The sequence below is a fragment of the Solea senegalensis genome, linkage group LG11 (genome assembly GCF_019176455.1).
Source record: "Solea senegalensis isolate Sse05_10M linkage group LG11, IFAPA_SoseM_1, whole genome shotgun sequence".
Classification (NCBI taxonomy): Eukaryota; Metazoa; Chordata; class Actinopteri; order Pleuronectiformes; family Soleidae; genus Solea; species Solea senegalensis.
Window position 1 is genome coordinate 3,062,822 of NC_058031.1, and position 12,927 is coordinate 3,075,748.

General features: G+C 44.6%; 1 protein-coding gene across 2 annotated transcripts in view; it reads right to left on the reverse strand.

Moving 5' to 3' along the window:
- fgd (faciogenital dysplasia) overlaps nucleotides 1-12,927 on the reverse strand; it is a 69,925-nt gene that overhangs the window by 37,471 nt on the left and 19,527 nt on the right. Inside the window, exon 1 of one of the 2 annotated variants that reach the window (XM_044038169.1) lies at nucleotides 7,587-7,865. The exons of the other annotated variant lie outside the window; for it this stretch is intronic. The gene's annotated coding sequence lies outside the window, so the exon portion shown is untranslated. Of the gene's footprint in view, nucleotides 1-7,586; nucleotides 7,866-12,927 lie in introns of those variants that run through there. 2 annotated transcript variants of the gene reach the window in all.

Genomic DNA, 12,927 nt, shown 5'->3' on the forward strand with positions numbered 1-12,927 from the left:
TGTATAAATTGAGCTGTGTGTAAAACAAATGGGGCAGTTTATAGTTTATACTTCTGCCAACTCCTTTTCAAACATGTGACGACATGTAAATGTAATGTGTTGTCATTATAAATAAATAAATAAATAAATAAATAAAAACTATCCATCAACAGTCCATTGGATATTATTTGTGAATGAATGAATGAATAATGAAATATCGGACGATAAAACAAAGACGGGCTAAGTAAAATAATCACAAAATCTAAAAAGGTGTTAGGAGGCAGGATTTGAAGGAGAGGAAAGAGTCACAATCTCAAATTTCAGCACCACATTCCTCCACATCGTCCCCGCCCCACACACACACACACACACACACACACACACACACACACACACACACACACACACACAGGCATTCACTTTACAACTTTACAAACTTTATCCAAAGGTAGCTCAAGGTGACGTGGACGCTGCTGTCTGCACCTCCCTGCATCTGTTCCTGGCAGGATGGATGTGAGCATGTGGAGGGGCGTGTCTATCAGGCTGCTGACAGTCAAAGGGTCCCGGAGCGGAACAGCTCAGCCCAGAACGGGTCATTACGCTGACCCCGTCCGGTCTGAGGCAGTAAGGTTGTGTTGATGAAGGGTGAGGAGCAGCTTATAATACTTTGTCCTCTCCTCTGTGCTGATGCACACTGGACTCTCACCAACGTACACACACACAAAGATAAGAAAAAAAAGAAACTTCTTTTTTGACGTCAGATGTCACTTGACTCTTGAACAGCAGCATCAGCAAAGGAGGGATCTCTCTCCAGCAAGGTGTTGTTGAAGTGATCACCTCCTGTCACTCACTGTGACATTAGATAATTAGTCAGGGTGCACCCTGGGATTTGGCACCAACACTCCGTGACCCTCATGTGGAGGATAAAGCAGTAGAAGATGGATGGATGGATGGAAAGTTGGACTAATACACCAGATAATAGGAATAAAGAAACAATAAGTTATCATAGAGCAAACAGGCCAAACAACGAGACGAGCAACGAATCTATCTACATAACCGTCACTACTGTCTGCCGCACGAGTGAGCTTTATATAGCTGTGTTTACTTCAGACAGAGAGTTGTTCTGACTGTAGACCCAGAGAGAGAGAGGGAGAGCTGTGGATATACACTGCAGCTGACAGTGTGTAAAAATACATTTGTTTTCTCCTCCTCCTCCTCTTATATTATGATTCCATTTCACTGCTATTCTTCAACACTTGTTTTTTCCCTTCACTCCGGCGTCTGACGTCGCTGAGGACGGGACATGTTTGAGTGATATCTCGCATCAAGTACGATAACGACAAACAGAGGGACAGCGAATGCCAGCACAAGAGAGCTACTGAAACAAATATCTTTAATTAACCGTTCTAATGATTCCGTTATACTGAAAACAACTGCTTTACAAGTCAGTAGTCACTGGTTTGTGCAGTGATGACTCCGCCCACATTGAGTAGGTACTATTTTGTAGTGAAAAAATGAACCTAAGCCGTGTCGAGCTTTTTCGTGAATTAGCATGAGCTTGTAGCTCGACTTTACCATCAAACTGGACTGACATTAGCTGTAATTTCTAAAAACGAGTCTTTGAAACATGTCACGTTAACTTTTCTCCTTTTCTTCACAAGACGACTCCTGAGTGGAAACTTAAATCAAGCTGAGGTTTGAGGAGGACAGAATCAGCTCAGACTCGAGAAGCCAAGAAACACGAAGAGACATGAACACGCACACAGATCACTGTACAAGGAAAGGACTGTTATAGAAGCCAGGTGTACACGAGACAGACTAATAAAGGCTCCTATTTCCTCACTAATGGCCTCAGTACTTCCCTTTACAGCAGTGCACTGCAGTGCTCACAGCCGTGTTGGTTTAACCACACAGGAGACGACAGCAAGGTCGGCCTCTCATACGCGAAACCTGGAGAAGACGTGTGACTGCAAACACCGCTCGCGGCTGCAGTGTCCGCGCTGCAGAGATTAATCTGTGCGGTTTTGTCATGACTGTGCTATAATCCAAGTGACCCTCTCACCTTACATTAGTGTGCCGATGACAGATTTTCTCCATTGGGAATAAAATGAGATAAAACTGTCCTCGTGAAGTGTAAGTCATGTCAGCACAACACAACTAAAGATCCTTTTGGTTACCTTCATGTTTAAAGTAAGGGATTCACAGGGCTGCAGTTCTCTTAATCTCCTGAATGTGAGATTAATCTGCTGTATGTGCAGATCCCATGTATGCATGCACTATCTATATGTGAGGAACAACAACAGTAAATCCTGTGCTTTCATGTGAAAGGGAAATAACAAAATACATATAGAAACTTAACATTCTCTGTTGTTCCCGCACTGGTTTTTAAAAGCGTGTACGACCACAGACGTGACGAACTGTGTAACTGATTTTCAACGTTTTAATCCTGAGAAAGCACAGGCGAGACGATCCAAGACGCAGGACCACACACTTGGCGTTTAATGAAACCATTTCAGGGTGGAAGATTCCAGGAATATGGGATCTCACGGAACCTCGCGTGACTCCAGAATATAAACAGACGTGGAGGCGGGCTGTCGGCGTTTTGATGAAGCCATGGCTCAGAAAACGGAATCGACTTGGTTTGTACAAGTTATGGTTCTACTCAAAATCATGGAACATCCGTTATCGCTAATCAACTTGTTGAGAGCAAACATGTTTAATACTAACTACTTGAAATCTGGAAGACACTGGACTCTGAATTACGCCTGTTAATCCAGGATTATTTGGCCAGATAATCTGTTCAAATCATAGACACCCATGATTGGCGGAAGGACAAGATCGGTAGCAATATTTTTGCACGTGAAGCAGGCTTTCACTGATGCAGCTTCACTGATGCACCTTGTTGTTGGGTTCATAGGCAGGTGCGTGCAGGTCTTTGGACCAAACCAGTACATCAGCCAATCAGTCCGTGTGGTCTGCAGCGTACGTACATTAAACCCAATTTAAGCCTCTGTAAATCCATCAGGACCTGACCTGGTTGGGCCTGGTTCAGACATACAGTACATTAAATCTACGGGTCTGGTTCACTCGTGGCAGCTGAGCGAGCCTGTACGAGTAGCACCACGTATATATATGTTTTATTTCATGTCATTTCAACCAAATGAAAACAGTTGCATGTCAGGGACAGGGTAACACTAACTTGAAATGCCTTTCGGGTTCAGGTCAGGCTTGGTAACCACTCTCTCAGACTGTGGTCAGGTTTGGACAACTATCACTATATGAAGAAATAAAAATGGGGAACTCTAGCGGTCTAACTCTAACTGAAACACCATTTTACACTTGTTCAGGTATGTACCAAATGCTCATAAGGGGCTATTATACTGTCTTTCACACGACCGCTGGCAAAATCACAGGCCTTGCTGGATTTCTCGAGCTGCAGTTGGCAACAGCAGGCGGCTCCGTCATCTGTTACCTGCATTATCTGCAACAGCTTGTCTCTGAAGGGGGTCTGAAAGGCGAGGCGAGGATTGATCAAAGGGCGCCCAATTAGATGACTATTGTTGCTACAGCGAGTGCATTGGTCAACATCAGAAATCCCCAAGGATGCATGAAATCAGCCCTGGGCTGGAGCCGCTTCTATACGTCCCCCTGGGTAATTCCACACACGTCTGGGATGTTGGCCCAGTTAGCTTGATATCAGTAGCAGCACACAAATGCAAGATAACCACATTCTTCCTGTCTTTGTCTTTTCCACATTTTTTTTTTTTGCTTGCAGGAAACATCACTCCAGCTTTGTCAACTGCAAAAGCAGGAGATCACGGAGAACGGCTTACTGTCCTGAAATTCACCATTTATGGTAGCTCCCCTGGTTACTGCCTGTGTGCAGCTCCATGTGCACACAGGTACTGACTGAGTCTCCACTTTACGAGGAGTCGGTGAAGCCTCTCTCCCCCCTTTCCCCCCCCCCGGTGTGAGCACGGCAGTCAAACATCCCTCAAGGAAAGTAGATTTTTGAATAAAGTAGGTAGCTGACATGCATGAATGCATGCAAACAAGCATGTATAGACATAAAAAGAACACATACGCACGTGTACGGCACTGCCCTGCAGCAGAAAGTCAATAAATATCTTATTACCGTGCACTGGAGGCCGAGCCTCATCCTCTCCAGAGCAGTGGGACACAACTACAAAGACAGTTTTAGTATTAACACTAAAACCTGTTTGAAGCGAGTCTTAAAATGGTAGACAAGAATCACATGCACACAAGCTCTTCCCTAATGACGGAGGTCAGATTAACGACGCTTGTGATTTGTTTGTCTCATTTCTCATTTGTCCTCCGCTCTGATGTAAAAGTCTCACACAAAGACAACGCACACATGCTCCGGCGGAGACATGAGAGCTCCCAACCCTTTACGACTGGTCGCACAGAGCGAATGGTGAAGTACAGGAGCACGGGACACGGGAAAACAAAACTCACGTGTCTTCTTACTGGCCGACATACAGGCTCATGATGGGTTACTGAACCCTTTAACACCAAATCGCTGACGCAGCGTTGCCACAAGTGCAATTTGCATCGCTGTAGTTACTAGAGCTGAAACGATTAATCGTTTAATCGATTATTAGATTAATCGACAACTATTTTGTTAATTGATTAATCGTTTTTGAAGCTTTCTTCATGATTAAACAAGATTTCCGATGGTTTAAGCTTCTTACATGTGAAAAGAAGAAACAAAGAAATCATTATAAGTGAATCATTTTGGTTTGTGGACAAAACAAGACATTTGAGAACGTCATCATTTCCAAATTTGGGTCAACATTTTGGAAGGTTTTCTGATATTTTATGGACCAAACGATTAATCGATCATGAAAATAATCGTTAGTTGCAGCTCTAGTAGTTACGTGACAGTTTGAGCCGGAGAGTCAGCGTCTTTGTCGCCAGCGAGGAGAGCGTGGGAACAACAACAACACCTGTACGGACGTTTCCAGAGACAGCAAATATGTTTCATACTGTTCCGATTTCAAATTGCACACGCGAAATCTGTTGCTCATTTACAACTGCAGTGTTTTTCCTTTTTTCAACATGCAATAAATTGCAAATAACTGCCAGATATTGGAAGTTATTCTGGAATAAATAACGGGCAAAAGCACTTAGTTACAGGACATTCTCTGGTCCTTTCTATGGTTGGTGTTACATGCTGCATCTCTTCCGGTAAACGAGGTGGCGTCCATGTCTCACTCTGATTTTTTTTATCTTTATTTTTTTACTGATTCCTCTAATTATCCTGCCAGCACCACACGAGAGTGCAGGAAGACCCCAGGTGCCCTGGGTTAAGAGGAAGTTGTGGGTATAATTACGAGTGTGTGATGGAGTACAGTAATCACGATGACATGCTAAATATGGTATTTGTGTGTGTGTGTGTGACTCGATTGGTATCACCGCAACTTCTCCTGAATCTCTGACCAATAAAGAGCAGAAAATGGAAGATAGAAACCACAAGAATGGCTTTGATGGCTTCATACAGTATCTCAGTGTGGATAATAATAATTAAAAAAAGGTTTAAAGGTTGCAGGAACATGGATGTAATTGTGGAAACTAATAGCGTGAAAGTCTCTACATAACAGACCCGCCCTTGTATTAAATAGTTGTGGACAGTGTGGGCTGAAGACATCCTGTCGTTTGGTTTGTGTCTGAAAGTAAACCTGTGCAGACGTACAGTAGAGGGAACGAAAGAAAGCCAGTGAAACATGACTCACTAGTTTTTCCACTGCCAAAGGGCTTCGAGGATTTTTGCCTTTTTTTTTACACGAGGTTACTGTGCGAGTCTTTGTGCTCCGACCTTGAGAACAGACAGGCTCCACACGGGCAGCCTCACCATGAATGCCAGCTCACTGCTCTCACAGTTTGACTGACGGATCATGACGAAGCACAAACTACACCGCGAACCACACTACTTATGGTCATGTAGTTACAGGAGGTACGTGTATTTTGAAAAACGAGATTGAATCTGAAAACATGGAAGTGTAATCTCTGTAATATGTCTCAGTATCATTTGTGTCCAATACTAACATTCCTACGGACATCTGAAGACATGTGCGGCCCTAATTTACTGCATCTTTAAAGTAGGATGCCTATATGTTCAGTCATTTAAATCTTATCTAGCGTTTATGGATCCTATCAGACTGTGTCATCGGTCTCCATGGTGATTTTTGGTGTGTTGCACTTCCCGTTTCCGCCACGTTGGTTGTTTTTGATGACAGAACACGAGTCGCCGGGGGAAAAAAAACACTAAAAGTCAAACTCCTCGACTCTGCGCTTGGAAAGAAATCCCTCATAGATCCACAGACTTTGGTGAAAATGAGGTAGAATTTGGTTGTGGTTGAGTTTTTCCAGTGATTCTGTCCATGCACGAACACAGCTGGGAAATCCAGCACCAAGAGCAGCGATCTTACATGAATTACCCTGAAAATAAACACACTTATATTAACATAATCAAGAGGATCACAGCGCTCCGTCGCCAGTGAAGCCTGTAATGTTCCAGGAATCACGACCAGCTGTGCAACACTGGCCCCGGCGCTACTGTATGTGTGTCAGCCAGACTGTGTAACTGCTCGGCTCAGCATTGATCTGGGTCAAAAGGTCGTTGATTAGACAGATCGTCCCCCCCGCACCCGCCCAGACCCCCACCTCCAGTCTCTAGGCAATGCCACAGAGTCTGCCACACACTCGGCGTCAGCTCGGCTCACACAGCTGCTGCTGGTTGCCATGGAAACACTCAGACTCCCTGCTCCCTAAGACAACTCCCTCCCGACAGTCGGCTAAATTATAGTGAGCCGACGAAACCCACGAACATACCGGCGGTGAGTAGCCGGCCGCGCGATGATGCTGAGCTTTTAAAGAAGTGACCGTTATAAAGGTGCCACTGGTGTTCGATACAAGCCTGAGACCACACACAGCACACACACATCCACTGGAAGTTGCTATAAAAATAGTCTCGAGTGATGGTTTATCGGAAAGACACAACGGAGGCAATGAACCAGAAACACACTGGCACTGTTTGCACTGCTTCCACTCATCACACATCACTTGGTCAAGGAGGGGAGACGGGGAGGTGGACTGGGGTGGGGGCTCTGCTCTCACTCTTAATTACACAGTGTGCTGTAGATGAAAGAGAAAACCCAGCAAAACTAGAACCACAACAAAAACATCACGTACACTGTCCCACTACTGAAAACACACACACACTATACAACACAGTACAAGGATGAAGGCGCCCCAATGTACAGAAGCTCCTCAATAAAACATGCAGACTAACATGTATATTTCAAAGAGCAGAGAGAGTTAGCCCACATTTAGCAGACAGCTGCGAGCCCACACACACACACACACACACCCAAACATCACCCAGACACACACACACACACACACACACACACACACACACAGGACAAGCATGAATGTGCTGTTACGCAGCAGCAGCAGCACCTGCAGCCACTGGAACACACGATAACAAACGCACACACACACACACACACACACACGCACAGAGCTAAAGTTCAAATCTGCAAGTTCATTCCGACACAGCAGAGAAACGAGGATCAGTCACTCACCAGCTCAACTGCGTCTGCCGTTGCCACCGATTTCACCCTCTATCTGAGATCTCCGCAGGTTCTTTTGGAAAACATCGACCAGAGGAAAACACAAAAGAAAGAAGGAGCAGAGTCCATTTGGGTTCAGCACCAGAACCAGAGCCTGGATGTTTCAAACAGAGCTCACAGGGAGGCTGCATGAGGCTGCGACTGCTCTCACTACTCCTGCTCCCTCATTGACTCTCTCTCGCTCTGCCCACCACACTGCTTTCCTCATCCTGTTACTCCTCCCCCTCTCTCTCTCTCTCTCTCTCTCTGACTCTCCCCCCCCTCCCTCAAATAAAAAAAAGTGCTCCTCCTGTTCTACACTCTCCCTGTCCTGATCCCCACACCATTCAGGAGAGCGCACTCAACAATGCCTCAGCCGCCGCCGCCGCCGCTCTGAAAAGGACCCGGGAGCAGTTCTCAGCCCGGCAATAATGCCTCCCAACTGTCACCATGGAAACTAATGACGGCCCAGCCTGGCAGCAGGAGGAGGGAGAGGGAGAGGGAGAGGAGGGGGAAAGGGGGTAGATGGAGAGGGAGAGTTAAGTGAGAAATGGATGAGTGGAGGAGGGAGAGAGGAAAAGAAGTGGCTGAGTAAAAAAATGGGGGAAGTGTGTGTGTGTGTGTGTGTGTGTGTGTGTGTGTGTGTGTGGGTGGAGAGGATTTAGGAGGAATCCTGCAGGTAATTGTTGCACACATGGTGCACACATACAGAGCCTGAAACTCACTAGTTATTCTCATTATTTAACTGTCAATAGAAATGCATACACTCGTCAAAACATCCTGGTTTTTGTTGTAAAATCATTCAATATCTATTTGAACTTGTTTTTGGTCAATTCTAATGTTTGAATATTTCATTCCAGGTCCGGTGCATAAAAATAAGTGACACTTAGGAATAGCGAGACACCAGATTATAACTCATCTTTTTTATCTCGTTCATAAAAAAGGTTTATTCTAAGGTCATAAAAACCCCAAACATTTATATTTTAAAGTGATTACACACCACAAAGTCTACAAAGAAACCCTGCACTACCTGCTGTATCAAGACGGCGTATTAATCTTGAACCTTTCTGGAAAACAAAGCTCATCTTTAACATCTTTAATTACCCACTGAAGCTAAAATCCTGCATTAAAATGAACGGGAAACTTCCACGTCATCCAGATACTGAAATAAAGGTGTTAAACTCATTTTTAACTGTCATTTTGTGCCGTCATTCATTTCTTTCATTATGTTGCGCACTTTCGTCTCTGTCCATTGTCATTGAAGTGTGCTGCCCATCTTTTGAACATGTTCTTGCAAATATCAATAATATAAGAAACATACTTTAAAGCATCTCCACAAAATATCTGTTATGAACAAACGCACACACTTTCCTGTATTTATAACCTTAAATGTACAAAAAGCAGCAAAACAAGTATGTGTATAGTGCATACGCTGATTTTCTGACCTTCCTTCTTTTCTTGTAACAAATAATAATAATAATGAATGACTTGTGTTTGTCATCGTGTAAATGCTGCAGGTTGCCGTGTCCCTCGGGGAGCCTCTTTCACCACAAGCCTCTGGGGAGTACATCCATGTGCGACTCCACTTCCCCCCACAGACGTGGACATCACAAAAGCTGCCAGGGTGACGCGTCCAAGCTGCTCCAAACCCCTCTTCATATGCACATATAATTACAACCTAACCTCCTCCTCCTCCTCCATATCTCTCTGTGTCCCCTCCCTCTTCCCACTCAATAGTCGGGGTGACGTCGGCCTAAACGATGGGGTGACATCGCCCGACGCCGGCTCTGAACCCACCGGCGGCAAATGCCACAGATAACCATGGAAACACTGCTGGAATATCCCCCTGTTCAAAGATGATAACAAGAGGAGTGAGTAGAAGAAGGGGAGGGGGAGGGGTTTAATTTAGATTCAGGAAACACAGGAGCTTTAAACGTGGAGGTGAGTGAGGAGTGGCTTAACCCGGGCCCTGATGGATCCTCCTGTTGAAGCGGCAACACAAACCAGATCCAGCGTAAACCCTCTCACCTCCAGCAGCTCATTAAAGGTCGGCTCTTGCTGAACTGACTGAAATTCCCCACACAGTGAATTATGCATCACACCGGACAGAGGGAGCGAGAGGAGGAGGGAGGATGGAGGAGGATGGAGGAGGACAGGTGCTGCTCTCCATGGCAATAAAGCTGTGGCTCCTCCATCCAGCAGAGCCGCCGAGGTGAAATCTTCTCACATCATTGAGAAAACACTGGAGAAACGCTGTTGCAGCCGTGCCACCCTGAGGGGCAAACCAAATACGGGGACCCATTCCACATAAGAATGGAGCCTTGCCTTTGTGGGTTATCTAATGAGGCATGGAGCTCATGCCCCCTCTTTACACCAAAGGCAGGAATGTGAGCTGTGGGTTCGAGAGGAATGTGGAACCTCTCACCATCAGGTTACCTCATTCCTTTTTTTTTAATCATCATTATTATTATTATTATTGTTATTATTATTATTATCATTATCGTTATTGTTATTGTTATTGTTATTATTATTATTATTATTATTGTCATTATTGTTATTATTATTATTTTGCACGACAGAGATTCAAGAACCTGTTCAGACGCGGCAGTGACATCCGTCCCGGTGATCCGATCGCGTGCAGATTGTGCTCTCGTGAGTATATCGACTGGTCGTGACATCACACGTGTAGAGAAATCCAACAGAATCTGACCTCACCTGCAAATTCATCCGTCAGAGGCAGACGTCTGATCACAGGCCTCATTCTGTCCACGTCACTCACACGTCTCCACACTCTGATGAAAACATAAACTCCCACACGGACCAAAATGAGACGCTGATTACATGTCGTTTCGTCTTTGACAGACAGACAATGAATCTGCTTTTTCTCGGTTTGGGAGCCTGAAAACACTATTTTTGTAAAACGGGTGCCAGATTAGAAATCATAAAACAGCCATTGTGCTTTTGTGTGTATACAACCCCAATCCCTAATCTCTGGCTCTTCCTGTTGCTCTCCTAAAACCAGAAGATTTCCACGTTCTGGAATAAGCTCCTGCAGAATGAAGCCGGATTCAGTGTAGAGGAATGAAACACACGCTGGCACGGTGCTTCCACTCCTCCTGGCGACCGTTAACCACTCTCACTAATTACTAACGACGATCTGTTTCCATCTGACCACAGAGAAGAAACTCACTAACACTGGTCTAAACCTGCGCTGCTCTACTGACCTCAGGAGGGCATCTGCCACCCATCTGCTCCGCGGGATCACCAGCCACACCACACTGCCCCTTCTCTTCCACTCCGTGGAAATGGAAAAATACAACCATTCGCACAGCGACGTATTTAATGTGAAGTAGAATTCACATTGATTAAGAGTGTAGATGTAGACGAGGACTTTTCCTTCACGTTAAACTCTTCACTTAAACGAAGACAACATGACTCAGCCGCGTAAAAGTCGAGGTTTTTACTCTGAATCAAATCTGAGGACATTCTTTAATAACATCAGCCAGTGAGACACAGGCCCACAGACCCCGCGTCGACATGTGTCCTTCTGTCTCCGGATTACCCACGCCTACAACCTGAAGCATGATGTCATAGTTCACCACCCGCCACAACAGCATTAGAGGTAGAGACGGTCAGCAGTATGCAAACGACTGCACACGCGCGCGCTTTTCAACTCTTTAAAGACTCGGAGTGAGAGGGCGTTAAGTACAGAAACGTGCAGAGATGAATTAAAAAAGAAAGCTTGGATCAGTCAGTGGGTTGATTGCACACTTGCACCCTGCACATGAACGCCGGAAGAGGGACACTGGGGTGTTGTCATGGAGACAATTCACATTCCACAGCAGGTTTGACCCAACTCCTCACACAGAAAGACAACACACACACACACAGGCGAAGCCGCGTAGCGTTCACACGTCCCTGAAGGTCCCGGAGCGTCGGCAGAGACACAACATCCAGACAAACGTCAGCGGAGGACAGAGGTCGAGGAAGGACACCGTCTCTGACACACACTCGTGTTTAGTCACCAAACGCACGGATCCGCTTTCTCTGCGGGGAATCGCACTCGAAAAAGATTCAATACGAGGGATCAGTTTGAGCTTTCCACAGGAAATCAAGATTTGGTTCTGGTTATGAATACAGACATGCGATCCCGTGTGTCGAATTGAATTGTTTCACCTCGTCCGTCCTTGAATAAACACACGACCTGTCAACTTTAAACAGTCGCCAAGCGTTCACAGGCAAAAACACAACACACGAGTGAGAGGTTTTCACGTCGGAGGAGTCGACGTGCGTCTTTAAAAGAAGAATTCATTAATATTTCACCCCGTGAGGAGAATCTTTTAATTCATTATTCATATTTAAAGACGTACAGAGGTCTAATCTGAATTACAAACAGGCTGGGGGCCAGGGATAATCCCAGTATATCGATGATAACCCGAGATCTAGACCTGGCACTCAACAGTGTGTTTCTGTGGGCGTTCACGTTCACGTTCACGTCCTCTCCTGTGGAGTTCCACTTCAAGAACATGATCGTGATTCTTTTTTTTTTTCATTTACCATGATGATAAATGAGTATGTTTGGAGGTAATGACTGCGAGATAATGATCCACTGACCCACAGGAGCGCGGTAGTCTTTCCCTAATGATCCTGATGAGACATGCAGCGAGTCCGTCTAATAGATTCAAGAGCAACATGAGACACGGACGAAGGGAAATGTTACAAATGCAGCTGAACAATAAAACAAATATATGAACCTTTTTTAAATCAGTTAGCAATGGACTAGAGTATGAACATGGTTCTCTTATTCCTCCATATATGAGAGTAAACTGGTGTGTGTGGACAAAAACAATGGTCAACGTTTTATTTAACCCTTTAACACAGGAGTGTCAAAACTCAAATGACCTGGGGGCCAATGAGCATCTAGTCTGGTCAAGCGGGGGCCGACATAGAGGAAAAAAAGTGGAAAAAAACAACTATTTAGTAGCCGGTGGGCAATATAAGATATTCATTATGATATGGTAAAAATTGTTTTGATGTTTTGATAAAATGATTTACAATGAAAACATGTTTATGATGCACAAAAAGGAGGATAACGAGGATAATTGTGATTAAAACAGCTTAAATATATGTAATTTCATGTTGAGTGTAAGAATAGAATAGAATAGAATAGAATATACTTTATTAATCCCTTGCGGGAAATTCTGCAATATATATAGCATATAGCAGCAATTTTTTTTTTAAATTACAAAGTTAAAAACGATAAGAATAAGTAAGAATAAACCTAAGAATAAAATTACAAAGTTAAAAGAATACG